General features: G+C 37.8%; 1 long non-coding RNA gene across 1 annotated transcript; it reads right to left on the bottom strand.

The window, feature by feature from the left end:
• Positions 1-10,143: 10,143 nt before the first annotated feature.
• On the bottom strand, positions 10,144-12,162 carry LOC144709610 (uncharacterized). The gene is made up of 2 exons (XR_013583071.1): positions 11,074-12,162; positions 10,144-10,509 (listed from the first exon to the last, which is right to left on the bottom strand). It is a non-coding gene; the product is annotated as an uncharacterized LOC144709610 (long non-coding RNA).
• Between the last annotated feature and the right edge of the window lie 4,224 nt (positions 12,163-16,386).

The following is a 16,386-nucleotide window of genomic DNA, read 5'->3' as shown; positions in this document are numbered from 1 at the left end:
CTCGGTCAATGGTGGTGACAGAGCCGTGATCTGAAGGGAGATTAGCGAGGGAGAAGAGTGGAAGATAGAGAAGATGAGAAGAGTTACCTCAAGGACGATGCGACTGGAACAGCATTTGGAGATGTTGGTGATCTCGAGCTGCTGCAGAATCTGGTAAGTAATTCAATTTTATAGTTGGTAGTATTAGGAGAATATCAATCAAGGATTGAGGAATCATCCTCAATCTATCTGAAAATCAAAATAAGTTGATTTCGAGCAAAAGCCAAAAATAAAAAATCCGTTTAGGCATTTTGAAAAACATCTTGGTGCAAAGCCTAATATTGATCTTTTAAAAATCATTTTAAATATTTTAAAACCAATTAAAAATCTATAAAAATATATAATGAAAATCTAGGAAGATATTATTCCTAATCTATATACTTATTAAGATAAAATAGCATAAAACACTCTTGTTCCTTATAAAACTACATATAAATCCATCATCATCATTTGGGCATTCTATCAAACACCTTTCCTCCATGCATATAAAATTCTTCTACAAATCACTTCCAAGAACTGTGCAAAAAATTTATAAACTCACTAATATACCTCGATTACATTTAAATATAAATTTGAGATCTAAATAAAATTTCTAGTCAGAACATCCTTTATAGAATAACTTATAAAATCTTTCTTTTTTCTCTTCTCTCTTAAACATTACAACAAACACCTAGTGGTGTTTGTTTATTACTGTTGTGGGGAGTTCCATCGGAATTCATTAAAGCTCTCCCAATCTTTGTCTAAAATTTCATTAACATTTCCCTATATACTACACGAATATTAATGATCACATGCAATTCATTTTTAGTTTTGTCATTATGAAATCCCTTATTAGTATTAATGATCACGTACTATGTGACCTGAAAAAGGAGGATTGATGAAGGTGAATGCGCTTGCATTCTTCCATTAAGTATACATGAGTCTGGCCCATAATACACATAGGAAAAACACATGGATTACTCACTTATCAGGTCGCTTGCAAATTACGTTAACTTAGAGTTTTCAGAATAGAGCACTTGAGAAAGGGGCATCTAATTTAAGTTATGGTAAGTTATAGACATTTGTTAACTTTTGTATATTGAATATCTACTTCAGATGTGGTGACTTGGATATTACTAAATTTTAGCCTTAGTAATGAGTAATAAAATGTACATAAGTTGGATAAATATTGACTCTGATAAATTATGATCGAGAAAGTGGATTTTAAAATAGTGAGGAACATAAACACACCAGTATTGCAATGTAAGTTGTAGCGATAATCCATTATAACCTATGGAATAAAGAGGGATATATGAAATGATTTGACCTGATATTTGTGAAGGTTTTTATAAATCCTGATTATGTCATAGGTATATTTTCTCTTCCCTTATAATCATTGGAAATAACATCAAAAGACACACCTTTTATGCATAAACCACATAAAATCACAAGCTGATGTGGATAATTTCATAATCAAGAAATTTTAAATTCATATGACATGGGGGAAATACAAATTAACTTCTTTTTTAAAGTGTGGTTAAGTGTTGATGGAAGAGTTATGAATGTTATACAAATTCATGGATTGTCGGTTATTATTTTGAATTTCAATTAGACAAAAATGGTTAAATATTATATTACCTTACATAGTTGAAAATAAATACAAAGTAATAATAAACCTTGAGTGGATGTTGAATATCAGTCCATAACATTTCAATGTCCAAGATTCTTACTAATGACCTGTATATTACTTTGCCCTTCTGATGACGCAGAAATTTTAAGCATTTTAAATGGATTTTGTGTTATATTATGCAAATTTTGATACTATAGTACATGTAATGGTAAGAAGTTTAGCATAATAATTTTGCATTAAAATTGGCAACTCCTGTAATCTTTGACCATCAAAATACGCCGTTCATCGTAGAATTTCTTTTCCCACGGCTCCATCAACGGTTTGTACTTACTTGGTCATCATCTACTTAGCAAAAGACAACAAATAAAACAAGAGGCTCATGTAAAATATGCATTATTAGATCGTCGATGTAAGGGAAGGGTACCTCGAGAAGATGCAACTACCCCATCCTGGCCATCTCACCATCCGAATCCATCTCCACATCATTGTACCATCGCTTGTTATCCGCATGCAGCCAACACTTCACATTGATGAGTGTTTCAATGCTTATCACTGACAAACATGCTCTCTTGTATGTGACAGTAGCATTGCTAGCAGAGAACATGTGTTCAACAAGAGTGCTTATTGCACATGCGGACAATAGCTCCCTTGTAATGGAGGCAACTAAGGGCAACTAAGGGGAACCAAGATAGTGGGGGGAAAACTCTGTCATTGTCAACCTCGTTGACACAAGCACATGTTGGACTTTTCGCATAGTCCTCTATAGCTAAGAGTCAAACTCTCTGCCTTTTGGGTGCCCCATTTCAAAGTGCCCAACCACTGCATGTCTCGAAGAGTCACATGGTAATAGAGATCTGAAGATTAAGCTTTAAGGGTATTTTTAACACAATGTTTTGAGGAATGTTCAAAGTGATGCATGCCTCAATATGGGTTGTGATCATAGCACAATAGGCCCTCACTTAAGTAGTTGACTGATTGTATGGGAAACTAAAATAAGAGCCTTAGATATATTAAATGTTTTGTTGATATCTTTAGTTAAATATTATGTTATACATATCTAAAAGTTTAATATTACTTTAGATCTCAAGTCCTTGGCATAACGGCTAGTTTTGCTCTTAACTCTTGAAAGGTATTTTGAATTGAAGTCAAAATTGTATATATAAATAAAATTAAAATTAAAATAATTAATATTTTATATTGCTTAATCATAATCAATGAATATGACTGTTGGAATTTTGATAGATTACCATTATGCCCCTTTTGGATTTCCAAATCTATATATGCAGTTTTGAGCCCTAATCTCAAACCCCCTTCTCCTTGCCCTTTTAAAATCGTAGTCCAAAAGCTAGAGAGATCTTTCGAGTCGTGGAGCAATTTTCAAGCAGTTTTTGAACATTCTTTGAAGTGATCATTTGTTTCTAATATCAACCCAAGTACATAGAACTTGGAATCCTTGTTTTTGGTGCAGGGTTCCTCAAGATTCGCAGAAAAGAAGGCTGGGATCAGAACTTTGCACATCTTTGACCCTGTGGTAAGTTTATAATTTTTAGCACCTTTTTTATCCCAATTTTGAGCTTTTGATCATATGAACTGTTCCTAACATCCATACAAAACCAAAGAAATTTGAATCACGTCGTTTGGTTGAGTTTTGAAAGATTTACAGGGATTTGAAGTTGAACACAGGGGGAATCGAGCGGTGAACAAAGGACGTTGAAAGATTGAAATATGGAGATTTCTATAATTCATTTTTGAATATCTTGTGTGAGATAATATTTGTGTGAAATTGTGTTACAAAACCATTTCAGGTATAATCATTGCATTTGGTGCAGGGTTGAAAAAGATATTGGCAATTTAAGCATCAAAGGTCAAACGCAAATTAAGACTTTTATCCAAGGAAAAATGTGGAGGAGAAAAGGATAGAAGAAAGAAAGACCACAAACAAGGAGGTATTATTGAAGGGAAGTCATAGTTAGATTTATGATTATTTAACTCAATATAATTTTGATATAAAAGTTTTTTGTTGAAGTACTTAACATTGATCATTGCCTTGGATACTATTTTGAGTAGCCATCAATACTAAGTGTTGTTGAGGAGAATACATCATTCATAAATATACTGTTATTGCTAGATCCTTGTGATCACTCAGGTCAAGGCTTTGGGGGCCATAAGAAGAACGCTTTGGGGGCTAAGTTGAAGTAGATTAAGTAGTGTCATTCCGTGGTAAGCCTTTGAGGGTTGAGGACGACAAAGCTTCATCGACTTTTTCTTTTTCTTGGTATCCTTGTTCAGCCTTATTTCCACGTGATTTGCTTGGGGGGCATTCACACAAACTTGGTTAGGGCACATCATTACCTCGGGACGGATACCCCCGAATAGCATTAAGGATTAGCCTAAGCTGTATTAAAAAAAAACTGTCTTCCATTTCCTCTACTTCATTTCTTAAGTAGAAAAATCCTAGGATAATTAAAATAAAAATAAAATATAAATATAGAACCTAATTCCCCCCCCCCCCCCCTCTTAGGTTGTTTCTTGGCCACCTAAACTAACAAGATTGTACATAGGCAATGGTTACTTCTCTGGCGCCCTCACGGAGCATGGACCCTTTGAAGAATGGGTCCATTAATGTCACACCGGTGATTGCTTCATTCGCCCACATCAGTTCTACATAGTGTGCTAGCTTACAATGCATCGCCTTGCACGCTTGCGCCATGTTACAACAATCTCTTTCATGCAACCGTCATATGCAGTTGAAGAAAGTTCTCTCTTCAATTTGCTGGACAACCTCCTCCATGTGACACATCAGACCATCGATGAGAAATAGCACATCACATATGGAAGGCGTCTCTATTTAGCAAACATGACCAGTGGATATAGAGAATCACCCAAGGATGCGACAAAATTCTTTCACCAACTCCCACTCGTCCTTTGACCTCTTCATCAACTTCCCTTTTCTACCAAAATTCTTCGACACTTCAGCAATCACATCACATTTCTTCATGACAACAGATAACATAGCATATGTGTTGTTCCATCGGGTCGGACAGTCCAACACGGCCCTGTTAGAATCTGCAACTTCAGGGTCATCTTCACATACTTTCCTGTACTTCTCTCGGCGTTGAGTAGAGCTCCGAATGCCACGCACTAGCGTCCACACCTTCGCTACTACATCACCTAATATAACAGACGACGTGCTCTGTCATTGTCTTCAACCGATGAGAATATATATCCACACAAGTTGTCCTCGTCGCTGTCACATTGATCTTCTCTCCTACCCACATCGCCTTCATCGGTCTGTACTACTTGGGCCAAAGGAATGCCAAAGCTTTTATTTTCTACTTAGGCGACAATGTTTAATATGTGTTGAACACATGGGACGCATCTTTTGGCGCTAAACATCTGGGTGACGCTCTTTATCTTCTTTGCAATCACTCACAACATCCTCTTATTTATGGATGTGTTATCAGTAGTCACAGCGTAAATCTGCATAAACATGGGTCACGTATAAAATCACATGTTTAATTTTAAAGATAGGTTTGATGTTGAATGATGACCTTTGGTTGCAGGTACAATTCTTTCCAGACCTAGAGAACGATGAACGTCATGGTGTCCCCATCATGCTTGCCGACGATCTCTCTAATGGCAACTACTCGCTCTCGATAAACCTATTTCTCATCCATCCAATGAACAGTGATGCTTACAAGGCCAATACCATTCTCTGTAGTCCAAGCTCTCCCATAGCTTCTTCAATTCTTCCTTCATACGGCCATGCATTTGGATCGTCCACTACATCATGACCTTCACACTTAAGGAGTCCAAGTCCAACTGCGTCGCATAGCACCACAGCTCCTTCAATGCGACATTCGGAATGATGCACCATAGGGAATCTGTCAAGCATATGAAACATGCAATGACATTGTTTGTCTCATCAGGGTTATGCCCCCTTATAGGTCCCCGTTGGCTTGACCCTCCTCGTTGTTGGTCATCCATGGCCTCCGTTATGAGCAGCTGATTCTTGTCGACCACAACCATGCCCTTTACCGCTGCATGACGAGCAGGATGACAAGCTTGGAAGTGTCTCCAAAACAAGTTGGTGCTCTTGTCAACTTGCCGCTTGATCACTTTTCTCTTACTGTGTGGGTTTTTCTTAGGACACAATAAGCATGCATACTACCCATCACCAATGTGTTCGAAGTAGTCAATGATGACTGATCGGTTCGAACGAGGGTGACTCTATACAGCACGAGATGTTCCCGCATTGGTATCTTCGTAACAGTCGGCTGCTGGCCCCGAGCAATCTTGGGGCGGGGAATAACCTCTACGTGGGTTCATTTTTCTGAGAATTATAACTCGCTTATCAACAATTGGTTCTCCAACATTAAATGAATGTATTATAATACGTATGCTTAAAACTCTAAAGAAGGAGTTGAAATTTGCAACTTCATACGCAGACAATAAGAAAAAGAAAGAAGAGAAGACAATAAGGAAATGGAAGACGAGAATATAAGAAGATAGCAGAATGGGAAGTGGAGAGCAGGTAAAAAGAAGAGAGGATGAATATAAAAGAAACAGAGGAAAAAAACCATAGGGAAAGTAGTATCAAAAGTTAAGAAGAAAAATTCAGAACAGATGAGAAGAAGAAAGAGGAAGAGGGAAGAGAACAGGAAGAAAAGAAAGAGGAGTTAAGAAGAGGGTAAAAGAGTAGAAGAGCAGATGAAATAAAAATAGAAGACAAGAGAAGAAGAGACAGGAAGAGGAGAAGAGAAGAAGGTAGAAGCATGAGGAGAGGAGACAGGGAAAAAGAAGAGAGGAGGAGAAGACAAATAAGAAAGGGAAAAAGTAGCAGAGGAAAAATAAGTATGAGAAATTAAGTTGAAAAATTAAAAATAGATGAGAAGAAGAAAGAGGAAGATAGGAAAAGAATAGGAATAAAAAAAAGAGGATAGAAGAGTACAAGAGCAGAAGAAAAAGAAATAGGAGAGAATAGAAGAGAAGAAGGTAGAACCATGAGAAAAGGAAAGCAGGGAAAAAGAAGAGAGGACAGAAGACAAAGAAGAGAGGAAAAAAGTAGCAGAGGAAAAATAAGTATGAGAAGTGAAGAAGAAAAATTAAGAAGAGACGAGAACAAGAAAGAGAAAGAAGGGAAGAGAAGAGGAGAAAAAGAAATAGGAGTCTAGAAGAGGGTAAAAGAGTAGAAGAGCATAAGAAAAAGATTTAGAAGATAATAGAAGAGAAAGGAACAGGAGAAGAGAAGAAAGTAGAAGCATGAGGAGAGGAGAGCAAGGAAAAAGAAGATAGAAAGAGAAGACAAGAAAGAGAGGAAAAAAGAAGATAGAAAGAGAAGACAAGAAAGAGAGGAAAAAAAGTAGATGACGAAAAATGAGTATGAGATGTGAAGAAGAAAAATTAGGAATAAAGAGGAGAACACAAGAGAAGAGGAGAAAAAGAAAGAGGAGACGAGAAGAGGGTAAAAGAGTAGAAGAGCAGAAGAAAAAGAAATAGAAGATAAGAGAAGAAGAGACCGGAAGAGGAGAAGATAAAAATGTAGAATCATTAGGAAAGGAGAGCAGGAAAAACAAGAGAGGAGGAGAAGAAAAGAAAGAATGGCAAAAAAGTAGGAGAGAAAAAATTAGTAAGAGAAGAGAAGAAGAATAATTAAGAGGGAGAAGGGAAGAGAATAGGAAAAAAAAAGAAAGAGGAGTCAAAAAGAGGGTAAGGGAATACACGAGCAGAAGAAAGAGAGAGAAGAGAAGAGAGAAGAAAAAGCTAGAGGAGAAGAAAGGAAGGTAGAAGCATGAGGAGAAGAGACGGGAAAAAGATGAAAGGAGGAGAAGTCAAGAAAGCGAGGAGAAAAGTAGCAGATGAAAAATTAGTATGAGAAGAGAAGAAGAAAGACAAACAAGGGAAGAGAAGAGGAGAAAAAGAAAGAGGTGTCGAGAAGAGGGTAAAAGAGTAAAAGAGCAGAAGAGAAATAAATAGGATAGAAGAGAAGAAGGTAGAAGCATGAGGAGAGGATAACAGGGAAAAAGAAAAGAAGAGGAGAAGACAAGAGAGGGAAAAAAGTAGAGAAAAAATTAGTGAGACAAGAGAAGAAGAAAAATTCAGAAGATATGAGAAAAAGAAAGAGGAAAAAGGGAAGAGAATAGGAAAAAAAGAAAATGGAGTCAAAAAGAGAGTAAAGAGTAGAAGGGCGGAAGAAAAAGAAATAGGAGAGAAAAGAACAAGAGACAGGAAGAGATGAAAAGAAAAGGTAGAAGCATGAGGAGAGGAGAGCAGGGAAAAAGAAGTGAGAAGAAGAAGACAAGAAAGAAAGGGAAACAGTAGCAGAGGAAAAGTAAGTATGAAAAGTGAAGAAGAAAAATTAAGAAGAGATGAGAAGAAGAAAAAGAAAGGTGGAAAGTGAAGAGGAGAAAAATAAAAAGGAGTCGAGAAGAGGGTAAAAGAGTAAAAGCAAAAAAGAAAAAGAAATAGGAGAGAATAATAAAAAGAAAGAAAGAGCAGAATAAAATAAGATAGAAGCATAAGAAGAGGAGACCAGCGAAAAAGAAGAGATGAGGGAAGACAAGAAAGAGGGGAAAAAAGTAGCAGAGGAAAAATTAGTAGTAGAAGAGAAGAAGAAAATTTAAGAAGAGATGACAAGAAGAAAAATTAAGAAGAGATGACAAGAAGAAAAAGTAAGAAGAGGATTGAAGAAAAAGAGGAACAAGGGAAGAGAAGAGGAGTCGAGAAGAGGGTAAAAGAGTAGAAGAGCAGAAGAGAAATAAATAGGAGAGAATAGAAGAAGACAGGAATAGGAGAAGATAAGAAGGTAGAAGCAAGAGGAGGGGAGAGCAGGGAAAACGAAGAGAGGAGAAGACAAAAAAGAGAGGAAATAAGTAAGAGAGGAAAAATTAGTAAGAGAATGGATGAACAAAAATTAAAAAGAGATGAGAAGAAGAAAGAGGAAGAAGGGAAGTGAATAGGAAGAAAAGAAAGAGGAGTCGAAAAGAGTGTAAAAGAGTAGAAGAGCGGAAGAAAAAAAAATAGAAGAGAAGAGAAGAAGCGACAGGAAGAGGAGAAGAGAAGAACGTAGAAGCATGAGAAGAGGAGCGCAGGGAAAACGAAGAGAAGAGGAGAAGACAAGAAAGAGAGGAAAAAAGTAGCAGAGGAGAAATTAGTAAGAGAAGAGAAGAAGAAAAATTAAGAAGATATGAGAAGAATAAAGAGGAAAAAGGGAAGAGAAGAGGAAAAAAAGAAAGATGAGTCGAGAAGAGGGTAAAAGAGTACAAGAGCAGAAGAAAAGAAATAGGAGAGAAGAGAAGAAGAGACAGGAAGAGGAGAAAATAAGAAGGTAGAAGCATGATGAGAGGAGAGCAGGGAAAACGAAGAGAGAAGGAGAAGACAAGAAAGAGATGGGAAAAGTAGCAGAGGAAAAATAAGTACTTGAAGAGAAATTAAGAAGATATAAGAAAAGGAAAGAAAAAGAAGGAAAGAGAAGAGGAGAAAAATAAAGAGGAGTCGAGAAGACGGTAGAAGAGTAAAAGAGCAGAAGAAAAATAAATAGAAAAGAATAATAGAAAAGAAAGGAAGAGGAGAAGAGAAGAATATAGAAGCATGAGGAGAGGAAAACGGGGAAAAAGAAGAGTGGAGGATTACAAAAGAAAGATAGGTAAAAAAGTAGCAGGGTAAAAATCAGTACGAGAAGAGAAGAAGAAAAATTAAGAAGAGATGAGAAGAAGAAAGAGGAACAAGGGAAGAGAAGAAGAGAAAAAGAAAGAGGAGTCATAAAGAGAAGAGCAGAAGAAAAAGAAATAGGTGAGAAGAGAAGACGAGAAAGGAAGAGGAAAAGATAAGAAGGTAGAGGCATGAGGAAAGGAGAGCATAGAAAAAGAAGAAAGGAGGAGAAGACAAGAAAGAGAGGAAAAAAGTACGAGAGGAAAAATTAGTAAGAGAAGAGAAGAAGAAAAATCAAGAATAGATGAAAAGAAGAAAGCGGAAAACTGGAAGTGAATAGGAAGACAAGAATGAGGAGTCGTAAAGAGGGTAAAAATGTAGAAAAGCAGAAAAAGGGAAATAGGAGAGAAGAGAAGAAGAGACATGAAGAGGAGAAGAGAAGCTAGAAACATGAGGAGAGGAGAGCATGGAAAAATAAAAGAAAAGGATAAGGAAAGAAATAGGAGTAGAGAATAAGAACAAGAAAGAGAAGAAAAAAATAGCAGAAGCAAAAGTAAGAAAAGAAGAGAAGAGGAAAAATTTAGAAGGTAAGAGAAGAATAAGTAGGAAGAAGGGAAGATAAGAGGATGAGTTATAGAAATGTATCGACTGCAAAATGCATTGAACAACAAAAAATAAATAATCAACACAAAAGTAACTATTTAATGGGTCAAAAGATCAAATTAAATAGAAAAATTTAAACTTAAAAGACTAGAATGCAAAAGCTAAATCCATTGAGAAGTCTAAATAAATTATTTTTACAGATAATTTTATTTGAAATGAAATTCTTGAAAAACATGCAATCAGGATAGAAATTTCAACATTTTAATGAAATGAACCCACGTGAATTACGACAAAGAATAAGAAGATGAAAAAGATGAGAGTTAGCAGACAAAGAAGAAGATGAGAATTAGCGGAGGAAGAAGAAGAGAATTCCAGGAAGAAGAAGCGGAAGAAAGGGAAGAATGTGAAGAACAGGAAGAACAAGGGGAATATGGGAAAGAACAGGAAGAACAAGGGGAATTTGGGAAAGAACAGGAAGAACTTGAAGACAACTGACCTCCATCCACCGTCCGCCAATGCCACAGTTGCCGCTGTCCATCTATGCCGCCATCCGCCGTCCGCCAATGCCACCATTGCCGCCGTCCATCTATGCCGCCGCCCGCCGTGTGCTGTCCGCCAATGCAACACCGTCCGCCATCCGCCAAGGCGTCAACAAATTCAAAACGAAAATTAGGTATGCTATAAATGTTGGATATTGAAATTCGATATCCAACATCGATAACCGACCGATTTCATCATCCTTGATGTAACACGACGATCAAATTTGACACGTCCTGTTATGTCCAGCGGGTGGATTCTAAAAACGATGAAATGACGTGGAATAATGCATATGATTTAAGAGTAAAATTATAACGAAAAGCACGTCAGTCGTCGGATGACGTAGTTCAATTAGACGACACGTGACGGGTGTTGTCACCTGTCAGGTTCCCAATGATCTGAGTGTTCAGTTTGTAAACCAACGTAATGGGGAAGGTTCACCGTCCGTGAGCGTCCACACCGTCAGCGTGAACGAACAGATCAGGCACCGTCAATGAGAATCACTATCACCAAATAAATGGCTAATCCTAAATTATGCTCTTAAATTCACTCGAGGCAGAGGAGCAATTGGAGAACCAGCACTGAAAAAAGTAAGTAACGCTGTAATACGAAAATGGAGGGGTAGCAGATGAAACCTGCTCGAGGCCAATGAGGCGTCCATACCATTGGCGAGTACAAATTGATGGACGAGTTCCGGACACTATGATGAATACTGGTCGTAGCAGCCGTGAAGAAGAGTTCATGCATTGGGATCTTCTTGATTCAAGGAATCGTAGAAAGTGTATGGTGAAGCAGAGATGCGGTGGGGCTGAATCAGATTCCAAGCTTCGTTGACTCAAAGAAAATGCAGATTTCACATAGGCCGATGAATTCACAGACTGCCGATGGAGATGGCAACCGTTAAGAATACCGTCGGAATCGTCTTGCAAAATGAGCAATTTTTGGAGCAGAAAGCCTAGAACGGGATTCTTCCAGGAGCTGCGGGGATGCATGAGGACCTGGAACGAGATTGCTCTCCTTTTCTTCAAGCAGAATCGTAATGTTCAGTGGCCACGATCAGAGGGTTGAGCAAATGGGGCATCTCGATGAACCTTGATGGGGCTTCAGGCGTGAGAGTTCACAAGCAAAGGGTCCTTCCTTTTTAGATGAAAAAAAGAACAGAAACACTTGAGGAATCAATAGGAGATTGGATTTCTCTGATCTTATTTCTCCCTTTGACGAACTTCTGATGATTCTTCTCTCAGAGAACAAACGGTGATCAAACAAGAGCAACTTCCATCAAAATAAAACGAGGAACGAGATTTGAATTTTCTCAAAGATGGTTTCTCCTGCTATGACGATTTCTTCTCTCTTCTATGACAAATGTCTGCTCCTTCAGCGGCAAGGTGGGATCATGAACAACAAAAAGAAGATAACTGCTACCTTGAGAAATGAGATCTGGTTTTTCCACACAAAGACTTCGCTTTTTTCTCCACGTCCGCTCTTCCCTTCTTATATGGGGGAAGTGGCAGTTGTGGGGAAGGTGGCCCTATTGGGCTCCCTCTTAAGGGAGAGCCTATTGGGCTTCCCTTAAGAGGACTCTTTAGGAGAAGAGAAACCCAACAAGGTTTTCTTCCCCTAAAGAGGACACTAAATCAAATTCAAATAAAGGAAACATTGAAGAGGCCGGTACTCACGCAAGAAGGGCCTCCCGTCAGTCCAACAACGATGAAAACATAAAACCATAAAATTTTGCACCCAAAAATTGGACACGTAGCGAGACAACGATGCCGCTCGTCAAATCTGGTAGTGGAACTGTGGATTCTTCACATCAGCACGGGTTCCGCGACTGGGCTGGCGACGGGTCGGGGCACAGTTGGCTGGACAGTCGTCCATCAATCCTACTCTTGAGATGGAGGTGGATTAACACATGGAGATGGATATCGATGTCGGATATTGTTACTGTAGCAACCGATATCTGATATCCGGATATTGAAAAAAATGGATACTAGAAATTCTCTTTCTGGTATCCGATACACCATTCCCGACACCATCATCCAACACCGGTATTGTGATGGGCAATCCCTAATTAGGTTAGAAATCTTAAGAAAATAGAACTACACTAAATTAAGTAGAACTTGGACTAATCGTGATCAAACTCAATATATTAACACGCAATAGTTGTTTGGATAATTCCTTCTTTGTGGATTGGTGCCAGATCAACGGTGTAGGGAACCAAAAATGGAGTTGTCAAAGTGAGAGGAAGGAGAACAACTGAAGGATTTTATCAAAGCCTTCCAAGTTTGCTTTGACATTTTTCTTTTTTTACGGTTTATCATCGTAGCTTCTAAGTTCTATTAGGCTGATAAACGAGAGATTCTACCAAAACACAAACAATGTTCTGCTGAATTTTTTAGTGATTAAAGTGTATGTTTTTAGAGTATTTGAAAGAGCTTTATTTGAGCAACAAATAAAACGTTAAATTGTATGTTTTGAGTTAAAAGGCATTATTTGTAATTGATCATTCACCAACAGTGATAATACCATTCAAAAGTACCAATCTATGTTTGTTGATTCATTAAATAAAATATTATTGTCTAACATCTTGTGAGAGTGTTCATCAAAACATGTTGTTTTATGTTAACACACCACTTTGATCAGCTCAATCTTGCAGATAAGTGTATCTCAGGTGAAGGCGAATTGGGACAACCGTGACGACCTGGGTGGTCTGACCAAGAAAGAGCCAAGAAGACGTGTGAACTTACTAAGGCTAAGGGGGCCTTAGGTAGCTCACCATTTCAATTCCTAGATAGGTGATATCCATGTATCCCTATTACTAGGCTGAGCTAGCTTGGGGACTACAAACTTGGTTAGGGATAGACTATAAATTCCGACTGGATATCCCGGGACAAGAGTAAGGGAATAGCCCTAACCTGTATGAAAATATTAAGCATCATCCCTCTCCTACTCATCAAACAAAAGTATATTCTAAGAGATCTACGATCATAACTAATGTCAGAAAGATATTATAAACATGATACAAAGGACAACCTAATTCACTAGTCCCCTCTTAGGTTATCCCTAGCATCCTAAACCAGTTTTTGGTAGCAGAGCGTACCTAGACGTACAACCTGCAAATGGTATCTAGGAATACATCTGATGGCTAGGGACACTGATTTTAGACCTCCTACATTTGATGCAAAAAATTTTCCATACTGGAAAAATAGGATGAGAATGTTTCTCATGGGAATTAGTGTAAACGGACGCTAGTAAGTGAAGGACTGGGTGCTGACCTTGATAAGGGCAAAGAAATTAGTCTATGTCTGAACTCGACAGTTATGAACATAATTCTATGATGCATAGACCCTTCTGAAAATGAAAAAATATCATCTCTTAGCAAAGCTAAAGATATGTGGGATCGGTTATGTACCATACATGAAGGTACATCCATGGTGTAGAAGACTAGCTTAGGAATACTAATGACTGAGTTTGAGCTTTTTAGGATAGATGACGGAGAGAAGATAAGCGAAATGACTGGATGACATGACAAAGTTTTGAACCCAATCAGATCACTCGGTAAAACATTCTCCAACTTTGAAATTAATCGAAAAATTGTAAGTTCCTTGTCAGAAGAATGGAGCATGAAGGTTACTGCAATTGAAGAGTCCAAGGATCTGGATGAAGCACCTATGGACGAGCTAGTGGGGTCACACATCACTCACAATATGAGCAAGGGAAGGAGAAAGCAATTAAATGTGCGTGAGCAAATCGGCACAAGCAATCATAAAGAGAAGGGAAAGAATTCTATTGATGGAGAAGAGCAAATGGCAATGATCACTAAGAAACTCGGCAGCCTACTAAACAAGAGAGGTAAGAGACTAACGTTTGGAAAAATAAAGACATGTTTCAAATGCAGGAAAAAGGGGCACTTTATCTCTGAATGTCCTGAAATGGAGAAGATGCCAGAGAATGATTTACAATAACAAGAAGAAGCAACACACCAAGCTACATGGAGTGAGGAAGATGGTGATGCACCAACCACGTTGAGCAGACATAATGATCACACCAATGGTGAAGTAGCTGACTATTTCCACATGTCAAAATCAGCCTCAAGTAAGTCACATTTAGATTTACAGTTGAACATAGACTACTTAGATGATGATGAGTTAAAGCTATATGCTGTAGAAGTTCTAGAAAAATATGCACACAATAAACGGAAGACTAGAGTTGAAAGAGATGAAAAGTTAAGGATTACAGAATCCTTTACCAAGGATCTGGAAAAACTAGAACAAGAAAATTTAGAGCTGAAAGAGAGACTAGTGTCAAACTAGGTTATCAAGCCAAGAAATGATAAGATAGGCATCGATGATCTAAAGCCATATTTTGGTGTAAATGAGGATCGAGAGAAAACTAAGAGTAAGCTAGAGAAAGAGAATGTAGACCTAGAACAGAAACTAACACTTCTAAGCAAAGAGTTGACCAAGGTCAACTTGAAGATAGTAGGACGAATCAAGAAAATGGAGATAAAGGAGAACGTCAACTTGAAACATATGGAGAGAGTTCAAACATTCTGAACATGCTATTAGGACCTTAGTGAGCGTCATTTATCAAAGAAGGACTGGGGTACAATCCTTCGAGTGATACTAAAATGTCACAATCTGCATCAACTTCAGGAAAATTCAAGAAGGCTGATGCAGAGTCAAGTCCATCAGTTAGAATCAAGAAACCCGCCATATCAGTGGTAGATAACCAAATCAAACCAGCCAACATAGTGACTAAAATTCAAACAACAAGACTGAGTTGGTCATGTCCAAGTAGATAAAAGGGGAATCAATCCCACACACCTACATATATGTTGGTGAGGAGGTATCAATGATATGTATGGATATTCTGGGATGGAGTACAACTATCCATTAAAAAATCAATCCATAAATAGAATTCAGGCTCAATATTCAATGCGGAACACTAGCTGGGACTTTGAGATTGAATTTGATAGAATCTATCGATCCACCCGAACCCACTATCCTGTAGCATATTGGATTCCCAAATTGAGTTAAATCTAATCCACAGGAAAACCACAACCAAGCAGGAGATGGTACGTGGATAGCGGATGCTCAAGGCACATGACTGGTGATCAGTCATGGTTTATAAATATTAGGGATACAAAGGATGGAAAGGTCATATTTGGAGTCAATAAGTACGGGCAAATCCTGGATATGGGAGACGTGGATTTGAGCCATGAGGTTTTGATTTGAAATGTTTTACATGTGGATAGACTTCATTATAATTTTTTAAGTGTGAGCCAGCTGTCTGACAGTAGCGCAAAGTGGAGTTCACTTCAAGGGTTTGCAACATAATTGACACGGCTACCGATCAATTATTATATCAAAGAAAAAGGGTAGGAAACATCTACCTAATCGAATCGATGAATGTTGAATCCAAGATGGAATGTGTAATTGGCCTGATGGTGAAATATATTTTCATGAAGTGATCCATGTAATGATAGCTCTGTACCTCTTTCATTCCAACCCCCGAATCATTATCTTGTTTAACACCCAAAGCCTCACCTAGTTGCCCACCAAAGCTTACTATGATTCACAAAAAAGTCTGTATATTGACTTAATCCAAACACTATCAGGTTATTTACATTAATTCATCCAGCTATATTAATCGATCACTATAATTCCATTGAAATATTTTAGATATTCAATCAAGTATATTACTATGATATAAACTTCCTTTAACCTATCTCATGATTATCCTCTTAACTTGTACTTATATATATCTCCTCTTCTACGTTCAACAGAGCTAGTCTTTTTAGTAAAAGTCAAACCCCACTTAGGATGCGTAGATAGAAATATTCCTCATCTAATCTCTTCGTAGTGCCTCTGAATGTTTCAACTTTCTTTTGCGTGTAACCTTCCAAATACTACACTGAAACCTGAGAGTTAATTGTCAACATTCTCTGG

This window comes from Wolffia australiana, chromosome 11 (assembly GCF_029677425.1).
Source record: "Wolffia australiana isolate 7733 chromosome 11, ASM2967742v1".
NCBI classification, from domain to species: domain Eukaryota; kingdom Viridiplantae; phylum Streptophyta; class Magnoliopsida; order Alismatales; family Araceae; genus Wolffia; species Wolffia australiana.
This window is presented reverse-complemented; position numbering and strand designations above follow the sequence as displayed.